This window comes from Trifolium pratense, linkage group LG7 (assembly GCF_020283565.1).
Source record: "Trifolium pratense cultivar HEN17-A07 linkage group LG7, ARS_RC_1.1, whole genome shotgun sequence".
NCBI lineage: Eukaryota > Viridiplantae > Streptophyta > Magnoliopsida > Fabales > Fabaceae > Trifolium > Trifolium pratense.
Genome location: NC_060065.1, coordinates 21,294,018 through 21,311,483, shown reverse-complemented (window position 1 = coordinate 21,311,483; position 17,466 = coordinate 21,294,018). Strand labels below are relative to the sequence as shown.

The following is a 17,466-nucleotide window of genomic DNA, read 5'->3' as shown; positions in this document are numbered from 1 at the left end:
TATGGTGATTGTTCAAAAACTACAGAATGTAGCTTCTATGAAATCATGGTGGATTACTGTGATTATGGTGTGTCCATAGTGACCAAACTCAGTTTGTTGTACCTTTAGATAGGGATGAAATTTTCAGCTATATAAATTATTGGTAGGTACTAAAGTGTTGACCCTATTGAGAAAAGGCGGGGATGTAACGTGTTTTATGTATTTGGCACTTTTAGCTTTATATTTTATATTTTTGTTGCAAAATACTTTCTCCGATCTTTAATATAATATAAGAGAATTATATTTTTTAGATTCATTCAGTTTAAAATTGAACTTTTTCCGATATTAAGGATCGAATAGAGTACACCTTTAGATAGGTATGAAATTTTTATCCATATACTAAAATAGAATAACAAATTGTATTAGGAAAATGCTATATGTCCCGAAAATTTCATTCCCGAAAATTCACCGAATGATGTGTTGCAACAATTTCGGTCATTACGTCAGCAACTTTCAACCCCTTTCTGTGCCTTCTCTCTCGGTTACAATCCTTTCTTTTCTACCAAAATTGACTTCTCCAATTCTGCGCAAGGTTTTTTTTGAATCAAACTATGAAATCAAATTTGGGATAATAGAAATTCACTATATACAAGATTATGAAACCCAACGTTCTTTCAATTTTCAACTTAATTGCATAAATACTCTTAAAAGATTAAGCCTTTTTATGGTGGAGTATTGTTTCCTCATTCTTTAATCATGATTCTCTAAAATACGATTAATGGAAAGATTAATTTGACAATGAACCAAAGAGCTTTATGTAAAACAATAGTTTTCCTTCTTGTTTGCTTCAAAAATTACCCCTATGTTTTGTTGAATCCATATTTTGATTTTATGAAAATCAACAGTAAGTTACAAAAAAAAACTATTTGAATGAGAGGCTGCAAGTGACGCAATCATGGATGGTGTTGCTTCAGGCAGCAAGACTATAAATGGTTGTTGCTTCCATGGATGTTGTTGCTTCAGGCGGCAAGACTGCTACTTTTATCAATTGTTTTGGGGCCCACACTCAAAATACACGGTGCATCCACGTTGTTAATATAAAAAGAGAAATAGTGCCACGCATACTTTCGGGAGTAATTCGGGAAAAGAAATTCGGTACATATAGCACCACTGATTATATTATATGACTTCCGGAATACATCTTTGTTTGTTATTCATCATTATTCATTAGCATTCTCGCATGTGCTAAATTATTTTATTTTGTGGCTTACACCGAAAATATATATATATATATATATATATATAGAGTCAGGATCCGTTGACACCAACTAGTTTGACACCAAATGTTACACCTCTCAATAACGTTTTAACCGATATAAATTTTATAAAATCAACCGTTGGATTGAAAGTTTACATCATATAGATCATTTGTGTAAAATTTCAAATAAATCCAAAATCATTTGATATGTTATTGAGATACATCAAAATTAACGGTTTTTGTATTTTTTTAAATGCCGTTAATCTTTATGTGTCTCAATAGCATATCAAATGATTTTGGATTTGTCTGAAATTTTACACAAATGATCTATATGATGTAAATTTTCAATCCAACGGTGGATTTTATAAAATTTATATCGGTTAAAACGTTATTGAGAGATGTAACATTTGGTGTCAAACTAGTTGGTGTCAACGGATCCTGACTCATATATATATATATATATATATATATATATATATAGGGGTTTTCTAACTTAGACCCTAGTTAGGTCTAAGTTAGCAAGGTGCACCTTTTCAATTGGACCAAAATACCCATTCTTTTTAATTAATTAACCAAAATACCCATTAATAGACGCGGATCCAGTGTCGCGCGCGTACCGAAGGACCATGGTTACAGACCGTTGATTTCCATCAGACAGCCAAGATCTGATCTCATCAAGACTGTCTGATCAATCCGACAGCCCAGATCATCCTGATCCATCAGATTCCAGCGCGTGCGCCACACTGGATTACACCCTGGAGAGAGAAAAATTTGCTTTTTAAAAGTAGGACACGTGTCACACAATGGTTGGCTGGACGTGATTTTTGTTCATTTAATACTTTGAACTCAATTATTTCGTTGTAAATTAATTTTTTATTTTTTTATTTTTATACCAAAATTCATAAATTTTTTTTTCTACAAATAGAGACTTGGTTCGTTTGATTTGGACACCGAAAAAAAAATGCAATTTTTCACTACCTTAATCTCATTTTTTGTCTACTAAATACGTTACTTGTGTGTTGTAATTTAACACGCACCACTCAACCAACTCACTGAAACCATTATATCACTGAAACCATTATACCAGGAAAATAGTAGATAATATTCTGGAACTTTTGGTATATTTTATGAAATTTTTGGAGACCTGAAACTATTTTTAGTTAATTAAATGAAATAAAACGGTAATTAAAAACTAATGTTTGCTTCTGAAACCATTTTACTGGTAGAATGGTTGCACATAGTTGTATTCTGAAACCATTTTACTGGTAGAATGGTTTCAATGAGTAATTTATTAATTGTGTTTGCTTCTGAAACCATTTATCTGGTACAATGGTTTCAGAGAGTTGTAATCTGAAACCATTTTGCTGGTAGAATGGTTTCAGTAAGTTGATTATTAGTTATTTGCTTCTGAAATCATTTAGCTTGTAGAATGGTTGCACATAGTTGTACTCTGAAACTATTTTACTGGTAGAATGGTTTCAGTGAGTAATTTATTAATTGTGTTTGCTTCTGAAACCATTTTGCTGGTAGAATGGTTTCAGTAAGTTGTACTCTGAAACCATTTTCCTGGTAGAATGGTTTCAGTGAGTGGATGTAAGGTAGTGGAAAATGAGATTAAGGTAGTGAAAAATTGGGTTTTTTTTTTCTGTGTCCAAATCAAACGAACCAAGTCTCTATTTGTAGAGAAAAAAAAATTATGAATTTTGGTATAAAAAAAAAATAAAAAAATAAATTTAGAACGAAATAATTGAGTTCAAAGTATTAAATGGAAAAAAATCACGCCCAGCCAATAAGACAGCGACACGTGTCCTGCTTTTAAAAAGTAGATTCTTCTCTCTCCAGGGTGTAATCCAGTGTGGTGCACGCGCTGGAATCTGATGGATTCGGATGATCTGGGCTGTCTGATTGATGAGACAGTCTTGATGAGATCAGATCTTGGCTGTCTGATGGAAATCAACGGCCTGTAACCATGGTCCTGCGGTACACGCGCGACACTGGATCCGCGTCCATTGATGGTAATTTGGTTAATTAATTAAAAAGAATGGGTATTTTGGTCCAACTGAAAATGTGCACTTTGCTAATTTAGACCCAACTGGGTCTAAGTTAGCAGCCCCCATATATATATATATATATATATATATATATATATATATATATATATATATATATATATATGGGTTTTCTAACTTAGACCCTAGTTAGGTCTAAGTTAGCAAGGTGCACCTTTTTAATTGGACCAAAATACCCATTCTTTTTAATTAATTAACCAAAATACCCATTAATAGACGAGGATCCAGTGTCGCGCGCGTACCGAAGGACCATGGTTACAGACCGTTGATTTCCATCAAACAGCCAAGATCTGATCTCATCAAGACTGTTTGATCAATCCGACAGCCCAGATCATCCTGATCCATCAGATTCCAGCGCGTGCGCCACACTGGATTACACCCTGGAGAGAGAAAAATTTGCTTTTTAAAAGTAGGACACGTGTCACACAATGGTTGGCTGGACGTGATTTTTGTTCATTTAATACTTTGAACTCAATTATTTCGTTGTAAATTAATTTTTTATTTTTTTTTTATACCAAAATTCATAATTTTTTTTTCCTACAAATAGAGACTTGGTTCGTTTGATTTGGACACCGAAAAAAAATGCAATTTTTCACTACCTTAATCTCATTTTTTGTCTACTAAATACGTTACTTGTGTGTTGTAATTTAACACGCACCACTCAACCAACTCACTGAAACCATTATACCAGGAAAATAGTAGATAATATTCTGGAACTTTTGGTATATTTTATGAAATTTTTGGAGACCTGAAACTATTTTTAGTTAATTAAATGAGATAAAACGGTAATTAAAAACTAATGTTTGCTTCTGAAACCATTTTACTGGTAGAATGGTTGCACATAGTTGTATTCTGAAACCATTTTACTGGTAGAATGGTTTCAATGAGTAATTTATTAATTGTGTTTGCTTCTGAAACCATTTATCTAGTACAATGGTTTCATAGAGTTGTAATCTGAAACCATTTTGCTGGTAGAATGGTTTCAGTAAGTTGATTATTAGTTATTTGCTTCTGAAACCATTTAGCTTGTAGAATTGTTGCACATAGTTGTACTCTGAAACTATTTTACTGGTAGAATGGTTTCAGGGAGTAATTTATTAATTGTGTTTGCTTCTGAAACCATTTTGCTGGTAGAATGGTTTCAGTAAGTTGATTCTTAGTTATTTGCTTCTGAAACCATTTAGCTGGTAGAATGGTTTCAGAGATTTGTACTCTGAAACCATTTTCCTGGTAGAATGGTTTCAGTGAGTTGATGTAAGGTAGTGAAAAATGAGATTAAGGTAGTGAAAAATTGGGTTTTTTTTTCTGTGTCCAAATCAAACGAAACAAGTCTCTATTTGTAGAGAAAAAAAATTATGAATTTTGGTATAAAAAAAAAAATAAAAAATTAATTTACAACGAAATAATTGAGTTCAAAGTATTAAATGGAAAAAAATCACGCCCAGCCAATCAGACAGCGACACGTGTCCTGCTTTTAAAAAGTAGTTTCTTTTCTCTCCAGGGTGTAATCCAGTGTGGTGCACGCGCTGGAATCTGATGGATTCGGATGATCTGGGCTGTCTGATTGATCAGACAGTCTTGATGAGATCAGATCTTGGCTGTCTGATGGAAATCAACGGCCTGTAACCATGGTCCTGCGGTACGCGCGCGACACTGGATCCGCGTCCATTGATGGTAATTTGGTTAATTAATTAAAAAGAATGAGTATTTTGGTCCAAGTTGCACTTTGCTAATTTAGACCCAACTGAGTCTAAATTAGCAGCCCCATATATATATATATATATATATATATTTATTCATGTCATTTCCAAGACAGTAAATAATTACCAATTCTCACAATACTTGCCACGTGTCACGATATGAGAGCACCAAAGGTCTAGAACTTGTTCCACCTTTACGGGAATGGATCCTCTCCAGTGGAGATTTCACTTGAGGAAGTCCAGTTGCTATATCCACCTTTTATTTTATTATTAAAAAATTAGAAGTACAATTGACATATAAAATTAAGGGTTCAGATTCCACTTTATAAAAAAGTGACGGGAGACAATCCTCTGCCGACCTTTACCAATACAGAATACAGATGGTATAAAAACCTCACCCCGCTTTACTCCAGTTCATATATATATTATTTTTGTAGAAGAATAACTTCTGAGGAGTTTACACTTTTGCTGTTTCCACTTTGCTACCTCAAGCTTTACTTCAGTTTAAATAACGCTTTTGTTTTGCGGTGAGTGGATATATATTACTATAATTATTATAGTGTTATTTGTTGGCGGTGGTGTGTGTAGATTTTTGTTGTTTTAATGTGTACTTGTTTTCTCGTGTATGATTTAGATTAAGATAAGTTACTTGGCGGTAGTGCTTTCTGTCTTAAGTAATATAACCATCAACTCACATATTCTTTATTTTTATGGTATGATTTTTCCTGTTTATATATTTTAATTTGGGTAGGTAACGACCATGCTAAGGACAACAGTAGCTCCAGAACACTCCACAAGGATTACTCCTTCATGGCTACCACATCGAAATCACTCTAATTCCCGCATAACCTTTATTAACCATCATCAGAAGTCCCTAGGTCTATAATTATATATCACATAACCCATCAGCAATTTTTTCAGTTTTTACTCTTTATATATTGATATTGACATATTGTTTGACATATAGAATTATATTTGTAGTCCCTCTGGTCACTATTATACCTAAAAAATCACTTTTTAGGTTCATTAAAAACTAATATAGACCAGATACATCAGCTTTTTAATGAATCTAAAAAGTGATATTTTGCTTATAATAGTGATCGGAGGGAGTATAGTAATTTGTTAGTTTTAGAATTTAACTCTCTAATACACTTTTTTCAACATGCACTTTTAGTTGAAATTTTAATGGGTTTGTCACATTAGATTTATGTTGCACAGTTGGATTCATTTGATTTCAACTTGAAAAAAGGGTGTAGCTAACTCTTAGTTTTATGATTGTAAATGTTTGATCCGTGTCTGTTTTGTTACAGTAGTGAAGTGTTCGAAGATGACGGTGACACCTAGGATATCGGTTAACCACAGTAATCTGGTGGTTCATGGGAAGACCATACTGAGTGAAGTTCCAGACAACATTGTGCTAACAGTCTAACACCAGGAACTGGAAAGGACATTGTGACTGGTGCTTTTATTGGTGCCACTGCTTCCAATACCAAAAGTCTTCATGTCTTTCCAATTGGTGTCTTACAGTAAGTTTTTTTTTACCATTTACAACTTAATTTGCTAGTATCCTATTCTTATTAATTGGTAACGCTTTTTCGAAATCAATGTAGTACCAGTCACGTGTAGTGACTAGTATCTGACACCGTTCTGTAATGTTTTTAAATTATTACCGGTGTCTGGTGTTCTTGTTTGTTCTAGTGATTCATAGGTCGAAATGTTAGAGCAGACATGATGATGATCAGTCAAGTTTGAACCGTGGAAATAAAACAAAGATAAGACTTTTGAGATTGAATTTTACCATTCATGCAATCCTAACTGACTCGAGATAACCCCAATTTATACCACAAAAGACTGGATGATTTAGTTTATATAGTTGTTATCAGAAAGAAATTTATATGAAATCATGTTTTAATGATGCTTTGTAGTATATGTTCTTCAATTAAATTACATCATGATGCTTTTATTCGTAAAGCCTGCTTCATTTGATCAAGTTTGTTCATATAAAATTTGACTGCAACAAAAAGAAATAGAGTAACATGACTGTTAATTTTGATTTTGGGTAGGTATGATTGAGTTAACAAAATAGTAAGCTGGTCCCAAAATGTGCGGAACATTATCATTTGAATGTATCGAAACTTCAAATACATTCTTGATTGTGTCTTTTGTTAATGAGAGAAATGAGTATTGGGGCTAACTCATCCTTACAAAACCGGTGGCCCAGCGAATCGTGGATAGGCTCTAATACCATTAGAGAAATGAGTATTGGGCCTAACTCATCCTTACAAAACCAGCTTGTAAAGTGAGGATTGCCGCTGGTTTATAAACACTTAGTCAGGCCATCTCGCAACCGATGTGGGACTTCTTAACAGTTAATAATCCCATGGACCGAACAAACTAAGAAAACACAACACAAGCAGGAAAGACGCATTCAGGAAAGCTTTTATAATTTTGATGCATTCGAGACTAGATGTATTTGAGGACCCAACTGGCCATTAAAAAAACTTGCTTTGCTGAATTTAGTTGGACTGTTGGCTTGACACTCAACACAAGCAACCGGGAGTGGATTGTCTCCAGTGTACTATCCACTGGATTCCCTCCAGTTTTAATCTCAGCCATCAAATCCTTCTCTCTCTTCTTTCTATATTTTTTAATTTGTTTATTAGAGGGCCATGATTTCACTGGATATACTATTCACGGGAGAGAATCCACTCCCCACGCAACCATCTAGTTTACTAAATTTCAGTTGAATTTATGAACAGGGATCTTCGATTCTTGTGGTGCTTCCGGTTCAAGTTATGGTGGATGACACATAGAGTGGGAACTTGTGGGAGGGATATCCCTTTGGAGACTCAATTCATGCTTATAGAGACCAGAGAAAGTAGAAATCAACAGCAAAATTCTCCAGTTATCTACACTGTCTTGCTTCCTCTTTTGGAAGGCCAGTTTCGTGCTGTCCTACAAGGAAATCACAAAAATGAGATAGAGATTTGCCTAGAAAGTGGTGAGTTCCAAACTTGAAATGATGATGAGATGAAGCTATGATTAATGGAAATACTATTTGGATGGAGAATACTCGTTATATCAGTTAAATCAAGCAAATGGAGTTTATAGTTTTGGAGAAATTAAATTTTATGTGTAGGGAGGAGTTCCGATGAACCGAATCAATTTTTTCGTTTGGATATGTGTGTGGTTTGGTTTTGTAGGAGATCCTTCTGTTGAGACAAATCAAGGCCTTCACCTGGTCTACATGCACGCTGGGACCAATCCTTTCGAAGTCATCAACCAAGCTGTCAAGTAAGGTGTATTTCTAGTTTTGTCTTTTTGAATCGTGATCTTTTATCTACGAGGTCTCCAATGCCCTTCAAAATCTACAACTAGAAAAATTTGGAGTGCTGGTAGAAATTAGAGACGGAAAAAATATTTGGTCTCTAATCTTTGTGTCTTTAAACTCAGAGACAGAGTTAAAGACATATTTCTTGTTTTCCGGCAATTTTCCGTGGTAATTCAACTTCAATTTTTGTGTCTTTAAAACTAAGGGAATGAATTAGATAAGAACTTAATGATGTTGCATCTCTTATTATCCATTGCTAATTCAACTTGTTATAGTAGTTATATGCCTAATGAGTTTATGTATGTTAAAGAGTGTGTTGCATTATTCTTAGAAAGAATATATCTCTCATTTGGTGAAATTGATATTTGTATATTGAGAAATGTAGTGTTACTTACTATTTTTTCTGCTTGTCATTAAGGGCTGTTGAAAAACAAATGCAAACTTTCCTTCACCGTGAGAAGAAAAGAGTAAGAATCTCCACCTGGAAATATCACCAGTTGATCCATTTATCGTTATGTATGTAATGGATATTGTAACCTTTTTATCGACCATATGCAGTTGCCGTCTTTTCTTGATTGGTTTGGCTGGTGCACATGGGATGCTTTCTATACCGATGTCACAGCTGAGGGTATCGAGGCTTGAAAAGGTAATTAGTTATAGAATAGGTGTGTTTAGATTTTTTATATGATCAGTGACAAGAGATCAAGATGATGTTTCTAGATACTAAATTTTTGTACTTCAGCCTATCAGAGGGAGGCACATCTCCACGGTTCCTCATCATTGATGATGGTTGGCAACAGATCGAGAGTAAACCAAAAGATGCCGATTGTGCTGTACAAGAAGGAGCACAGTAAGATTTTATCTATTTCTATATTTAGCATATGCTTTTCATAAACACAGTCCTAATTCAGTTTTGTATACTTGATGTTTATATTTAGAAATGTGCAATTGATCCTTCGGATAATGTGATGACTTGTAGGTTTGCTACTAGGTTGACTGGTATTAAAGAAAACACCAAATTTCAAAAGAATGGTGAGAGCAATGGCCTGAAGCATGTTGTGGATCAAACAAAGCAACGTCACAATGTGAAGTATAGTCTAGCCTCTTGAGATCCTATAAATTTCGAATTTCATATCCTTATTTTATGTTTCTGAATTCTTGATTCCAATGGACAGACATGTTTAGGTTTGGCATGCTCTAGCTGGTTATTGGGGTGGAGTGAAGCCGGCAGCAATCGGAATGGAACATTACGACACTTCCTTGGCACACCCAATACATTCCCCAGGCGTCCTAGGAAACCAACTAGACGTTGTCATGGACAGCCTGGCTGTCCATGGCTTAGGTCTGGTTCATCCGAAGTAGGTATTTGATTTCTACAACGAGCTCCATGCTTACTTAGCTTCGTGTGGAGTAGATGGATGAAGGTTGATGTGCAAAACATTATTGAAACGCTTGGTTCAGGACATGGTGGCAGTCTCAATCACACGTAGCTATCATCAAGCGCTTGAGGTTTCTATTGCAACAATGGATGCATTGCCTGCACGTGTCACAATACTGATGGCCTTTATAGTGCCAAGCAGACTGCTGCTGTGAGAGCCTCCGATGAACTTTACCCGCATGATCTTGCTTCCCACACCATTCATGTTTCGTCTGTTGCATAACTCAATTTTCCTTGGGGGATTCATGCAACCTGACTGGGACATGTTTCACGTAAGTGCAAATAATAATAATTATCAATGAATCTACACTTTCCTATTTTACAAAGGTTGAATATATATCTACTATAATTTCAGAGTTTATGTCCGGCAGCCGAGTATCATGCTGCAGCCGAGTATCAGCTGAGTTTACAAAGGTTCAATAAATGTAACCGATGTATTTGATTTATAATAGACTAGATATATGAGTTATCAAATAAATCTAAAAAATAGATTTTTACTTATACTTATAATTGAGGATATAGGAAGTGAGGTGTAAATGCATTTTGTTTTTGAGGCATTTTGTTGGATAGTTAAATATTTGAAGTTTAATATGTTTAGGTAGAGGTGTCAAAACGGGTGGCCCGACCCATTTTGGGTCGGCCTGATCGAGCTTCAAACTTCATCAGGCCGATATAAAAAGGCCGAATAAAATTTGGGTCATTCGGGCTAACCTATTTTGACAACTCTATGTTTAGGGGTCATATATTTTAATTTGGAGAATGTTAACATGGTGCACATGTTAAGAAAATAAATATGAAAAAAATTTATTGAAGTTGTGATGTATTCGATTATTTAAACATTAAATTCTTTGTATTATTAATTGTTATATTTCTATTTTAAGATTTAGAGCACAAGTTGGTCATAGTTGGATATATAGTAAAAAGAAGTGAGGGTTCACATGCAAATTTCACACCACATAATTCAAGATGGCAACTCTTGCTCCTGATTGGCAGTCAACTATTTTTTTTTATAAGCAAATATATATATTATAAGGGAGTACAAGGGGTACTCAATCCCTTACAACACAAAACAAGATATTAAAAGTTTTGAATACAACCCAAGGGATCATGGCTCCAATCCGAAAAAGAGAAACTAGAATTTCGACCATACCTACTACTAAACCACACCCAAGAACTAAATTTAATATCATCCATAAGAGAAGAAGCATTCGGAATAGCGCCGTTGAAAATCACATTGTTTCGAAGCCTCCAAATATTCCACGTAGTAGCCAACCAAAACAAATGTGTAACACCCCCACACTTCTTCGATTGTACAATATCGCCAAACAAATCAAAATGCTTCCAACCTTCATTGTCTGATGGAATAGTCTTACCTAACCACCTATAAACCGCCTCCCAAATTTTGTAGCTGAAGGGACAATGGAAGAAAAGATGGGCGCAATCCTCGTTGTTAAGAAAACAAAAAACACAAGACAAATCATGCGTATTAATCAAAATACCTCTACGATGAAGCGCTAACCGCGATGGTAATCTTTCTTATAACAACCTCCTGATACACCTAAAAATATGCTATTTATTTAGTTAATTTACTATTATATTTTATATGTTTCTATTTCGATTTCGAAGTTTTATTATATAATTAGTTACTTATTTCTCGTATTTTAAATAAACAGATAAAAAGTGCACGAGTTGAAGAAAGGAGCGAAAATGGACTAAAAAGGAGCAAGAATGGACAAAATGGGACACACAAGTGCCGCCAAGCCACACAAGTGCAGCCCAAGCCACGTGCAGCCAAGCCCACAAGGAAAAACAAATGCTGCCCGCCAGCAAGGAGCAAATGGCGCTCACCAGCTAGCACCAAGTGGCGGTCGCCACTTTCTTCATCCTGGCCATCCAATTTGATTCAAATCGTGTGGCGTTCGCCACACTTGACAAAGTCCCACATCGGCCAAACCATTCCCCCTCCCTCTTGTATTTTAGTATAAATAGGCTAGTTCTCTTCACTCAAAAACATAAAACTTGACTTGGAGAATTGAGAACTAGGCTTAGTACCACAAGGTTTTCTTCTCTAAAGTTGAGAGTTTAGTATTATTTTATTCTCCGTTGAGAATTTAATAAGTTTTTTTATTTCCTGCCGTTACGCTGTCGGAGTCCGTACTCGAGATTCCTTTTGTTATTTCAGGTTCTATTTTATTTTATGGTCTTATTTATTTCTTGTCTTTATTTTATTGCTTTTATTTTATGCTTTTAATTTCTGTTTTTATTTTTATTATGTCTTTATTTATTTGCTTATTTTATTTTTATGTCTTTAGTTTTAGTTATGTCTAGCTAAATTTAGCGTTGCTAGGATGTGTAGTTAGTAGCTAATAGGGGTTCGGTAGTTAATTCGTGCTTAATAGTTTTCAACCACCAGTTTTAAATAAATATGTTTTCAAATAATTCGTCACGAGAGTGAGGATTGTTTTAAAGGCAATAAACCAACATTGACGAGAGTTGAGGTTTAGGGTCGGATAGTTAAAACTGACTGTTAGTTCTAAAGTCCGCGAGAGCTATTTAGGATTAATGAGTTTTATATTGGTTTTCAAAGGTACTTATATAGGTAAGTGAGCGTGTGAGAGCTGAGCATTTATTTTATCTAAGTATAACGCTAGTCAAGATTTGCGAGAGCTGAGATTAGTGTTTTTAAATCAAATATAATTCTTGAAAACTGACAACTGTTTTATTTTCTTAAGCAGTTTTTAATTAAACGTTGACTATAATTCGTCACGAGAGTGAGAATTAATTAAAGTAAAAATCAATAAAGCGAGAGCGTGAGATTTCTACTAGATAGTAAAAACTGAACATTAAATCTAATTCGCAACGAGAGTTGAGATTGGTATTTTTAAGTCAATATAGTTTCAAAAATTTAACAGTTTGTCTAGCGCGAATTAAGCATTGAACCCTCTGAAGCAACTAATAGCACGTCCTAGCAATATTTTATTTACATAAAAAAAATCTAAAAAAATATATTTATTTTTCTTATTTTAATTATTTAATCAAAATCCTTTAAATCATTAGCCTTAGATTTACAAAGCAACACTAGAATACGGTAGGTCGATTATTGGTCCTTTGGGTTCGATATCTTTTAAAACTACACGACACGACTGTATACTTGCAGTCACGTTGTCGCGTCCGATCAAGTTTTTGGCGCCGTTGCCGGGGACCAATTTAGTCGATATCGTAACTCCAGTGTTACACCGTAGAGACTAAGGCAATTTTATTTTTATTTTTATTTTTATTTTACCCCGATTAGTTCGTTTGTTGCATGTCAAGCACTCGCTCTAGAGGCGAAAGATTGGTGCAACTAGTTAGCGAACCCGAACGTCTTTTAAGACGTAGAAATTTAGAAAATCAATTAGAGATTCCTCTTTCCGATTTAGTTATGGCTGAAGCCCCACAAGAACGATCACTAAGGTCTTATGCTATTCCTTCGCAAGAAGAACCGCACAATAGCATCGCTGCCCCCGCTATTGAAGCAAATAACTTTGAGCTTAAACCTTCATTGTTGTCGGCCGTACAACAAAACCAATTCTCCGAAAACCCCACGGACGACCCTTATTTACATTTGTCCATATTCTTCCAATACGCGGATACCGTGAAGGCAAATGGTGTCAGTCCCGAAGCTATAAGACTTCGCTTATTCCCATTCTCACGAAGAGATAAAGCTAGAGCCTGGCTCCAGTCCCTACCATCCAACTCAGTCGCAACATGGAACGAGTTGAAGAAAGTCTTTTTAGCGAGATATTTCCCGCCTAGCAAAACTGCTATGCTAAGAGCCCAAATCAATGGATTTAGACAAAGAGAAAACGAATCTCTTTTCGAAGCATGGGAAAGATACAAAGAAATGATTAGGATATGTCCTCATCATGGGCTCGAAAATTGGCTAATTATCCACACCTTTTACAATGGTCTCTTGTATAATACAAGAATGACAATAGACGCCGCAGCTGGTGGCGCACTTATGGATAAACCATACAACCAAGCCTATCAGCTTATCGAGAGCATGGCTCAGAACCATTATCAGTGGGGAAACGAGAGAACAACAGTAGAGAAACCTCAAACGAAAGGTGGAATGTACGAAATCAGCAACATGGACCACATCAACGCCAAGTTAGATGCCTTAACTCAAAAGATAGAGAGTCTAACCAACGCACCCAAAGCCACCGTGGCTGCAACAATACAAAATTGTGAGTTGTGCGGAGCTCAAGGTCATGCTATCGCTGAATGTCGACTTCTAACCGAAGCTCCCACCGACCAAGTGAATTACACTCAAGGGAACTCTTACAACCAAAACCAGAGAAATCACCCGTACCTTTCGTACAATAGCAACAACGCTTTATATGCACCTGGCCAAGCACCTACTCCTTCGCCACCAGGATTCCAAAAACCTGCTCAAAATGCTCCTATGAAGTCAAACCTTGAATTGATGATGGAGAACTTCATAGCCCTACAAACTCAAACTAACAAGGAATTCCTAAATCAAAACATACACACTAATGAGCAAATTAAGCAATTAACAAGCAGGCTAGATGTCTTGACCACTCACAATAAGATGTTAGAAACACAAATCGCACAAGTGGCACAACAACAAGCATCTACCTCTGCTCCTGCAGGCATCTTTCCTGGCCAGCCTCAGCCAAACCCTAGGGGACATGTGAATGCTGTTATATTACGAAGTGGGACACAATATGATGGACCAGCTGATCCTAGAACTAAAAATCCTGCCATGCAACCCAATTCCGATAAGACAACCGAGAAGGAGAGTGAACCAAAAGAAAAGGAGGATAGTGGAGAGGAAACCAAAGAGAAAGAGAAACCTTACGTTCCTCCCCCACCATATAAACCACCCATCCCGTATCCTCAAAGATTAGTACAATCCAAAAACATAGGGCAGTTTAAGAAATTTGTAGAGCTTCTACAAAAACTAAACATCACAATACCTTTTACGGAAGCTATCACACAAATGCCCTCGTACGCTAAGTTTCTTAAAGATCTCTTGACTAATAAGAAAAAGATCAAGGATGATGAGACTGTCATGCTCACTGCCGAGTGTAGCGCCATATTACAAAACGAAATGCCCCCTAAGTTAAAAGACCCAGGAAGTTTCTCCATACCCTGTGTCGTTAGAAAGTACGTAATAGATAGAGCCCTATGTGATCTAGGAGCCAGTATCAGTTTAATGCCCGTAGCCTTATGTGAAAAACTGAAAATGGGAGAATTAAGACCAACAAAAATGTCCGTACAATTTGCTGACCGTTCTGTCAAATACCCTCTAGGTATTTTAGAAAATGTGCCCGTACGTGTAGGGCAATTCTTTATCCTAACCGATTTCATAGTTATGGACATAAGGGAAGATTCCAATACACCTATCCTTTTAGGAAGACCATTCTTAGCAACCGCCGGTGCCATAATAGATGTGAAAAAAGGAAAGCTCACCTTTGAAGTAGGTGAAGAAAAAGTTGAATTTATCTTAACACAATTCATGAACACATCGGCCATTGAAGATAGTTGCTATATGTTAGACGTCGTCAAAGAATGTAGAAAAGAGATTGAGAAAGATAAAACCAAAAATTCTGAAATTCTAAAAACTCTCATCCCTCCGACTCATAAAAATGGTAATGACGACCTAGCTAAATGTTTAAAGAAAAGCTCTTGCTATAGACTCGACATAGCTGAAACAAATGTCGATAACACACCCTTTAAACGAGTACCTCCCGACATACTAAAAGCCCACCCAGAAAGTAATATCTTCCAAAATAAAACATCTCCGTTTGCCTCCAAGAAAAAGAAAAGAAAAAGGAAAACACCTATGAGATGGTTTGACATGTTCAAATGGAGACCTAAGGATGTTGGACATAATTTTAAGGACGTGAGTTTGGAAGAGGCACCATACTAATCTAAAGGGTTAAGAAGTCGAGCTAACCGACGTTAAACAAAGCGCTGCATGGGAGGCAACCCATTAGTTTTCTTTAATTCTTGTTTAATTTTTGCTTTCTTTTATTTTTGATTTTTTTATGACTATCTCTGATGATCCTGTGACTAATAGAGCTCCCACGCACATTTCTCAAAATGTTGCCGCTGGTGGGGGCGCCAACATCGTTCCACCTGCACACACTACACATTTTTCTAACACTTTTGCAGGCAGTTCTTCCTCATCAAGATAGAGTACCGTCGATGATGTGTTCTATGAAATGCGCGCTCTAAATGCTATCAACAAGGAGCGCGATGGACTCTTTTATGCGATGCATCAGCAACAAGAGGAGATGTTGGAACGAATGGAATTCATGCAAGCCCAATAAGCATAAATTCTTCAAAGCCAACATCAAATGCAGGGCTATCACAACCAATGGGAGAGTTCATAAGAGCACCGTCAACAGCAGCTCGACAATGTCATACAAGAGCTAGGCGGTTTGAGGCTTCAGTTCAACAATTTCCAAAATTATCAACAGCCTCCCCCATGATCTATCACAGGTTTTACGCTCCAATTCTACTCTTGAGTCACAACAGTGAGGACACTGTTGAATTTAAGTTTAGGGGAGTATTCTACTATCTCTATTTACTTTTAATTTTTAGTTATTTGAATTTTTATTTCCTTTCGCATAATAAAAAAAATTGAATTTATAGTATATTCTTTGGTTTTCTAAATTTTTCCTCTTCTTGAGCCAGATTAAAATTTTTCCAAAGTCTTAGGATAATAGCTCACTTAGAAAGTATATAGGTTAAGAAAAGACGAGAGGCTAAGTTAAGGAAATTAAGGAATTTTACAACAAAATCGGTATTTTTCCAACACCCAGAAGTCTCCCTAGTATAGATATCAATTTGAATAACCATTGTGCCAAAATCTCCTGATTTAAATTTGTGGAATCCTTTAGTAGTTTATCTATCCAGTCGGACACCATCTATAAAGTCACACATTAAGTAGGTTTGTCGATGAATATAAGCGAATCATCTAAGCAAGTTATTAAGGTCATACTATGGTAATACGGTTAAACCTTAAAGAAAAAAATAATATAAGGTCATACTGTGGTAATACGGTTAAACCTTGGAAAAAATATTTATATGATTGCTAATACAAAAATTTGTATCATCAAAATTTGTATCATCAAGCTAATTGCGAGTTGAAAAAGATGAATAAAGACGCTAACCGGCTTTCTTACCATGTGTGTGACATAGATAAAGGGTCTTAATGTGACTGTCTAGAATGAAAAAGGATGAAACAAAGGAGAAGATTTAGATTTTAGTACAACGGCAGGATCCAAATTCGATATGTATAAGAGGGAGAACTTTGTGTGTCGTTGAAATACCCTTTTTGATTGTGTAAAGAACCTACTAATTAATCTTAGCCGATTTGAATTTCTGACCACGTATGAGTACTTGTGATGTTATTTTTCTCTAAGTCTGTGTGTGTGAGTTGCTTCGCATTTCAAATGATTTCTATATGCAAGCTAAATTGCTTGAGGACAAGCAATGGTTCAAGTTTAGGGGAGTTTGATACACCTAAAAATATGCTATTTATTTAGTTAATTTACTATTATATTTTATATGTTTCTATTTCGATTTCAAAGTTTTATTATATAATTAGTTACTTATTTCTCGTATTTTAAATAAACAGATAAAAAGTGCACGAGTTGAAGAAAGGAGCGAAAATGGAC

At 35.6% G+C, this 17,466-nt stretch overlaps 1 protein-coding gene, 1 non-coding gene and 1 pseudogene across 3 annotated transcripts in view; 2 read left to right on the top strand and 1 right to left on the bottom strand.

Annotated features, from left to right (window-relative positions):
- The window catches only part of LOC123900038 (calcium-dependent protein kinase 7-like), a 33,816-nt gene that overhangs the window by 4,141 nt on the left and 12,209 nt on the right, over positions 1–17,466 (top strand). The gene's annotated exons all lie outside the window — the stretch shown is intronic.
- On the top strand, positions 5,459–10,386 carry LOC123900041 (annotated as a pseudogene).
- LOC123900260 lies at positions 13,581–13,687 on the bottom strand. The gene has a single exon (XR_006805906.1). It is a non-coding gene; the product is annotated as a small nucleolar RNA R71 (small nucleolar RNA).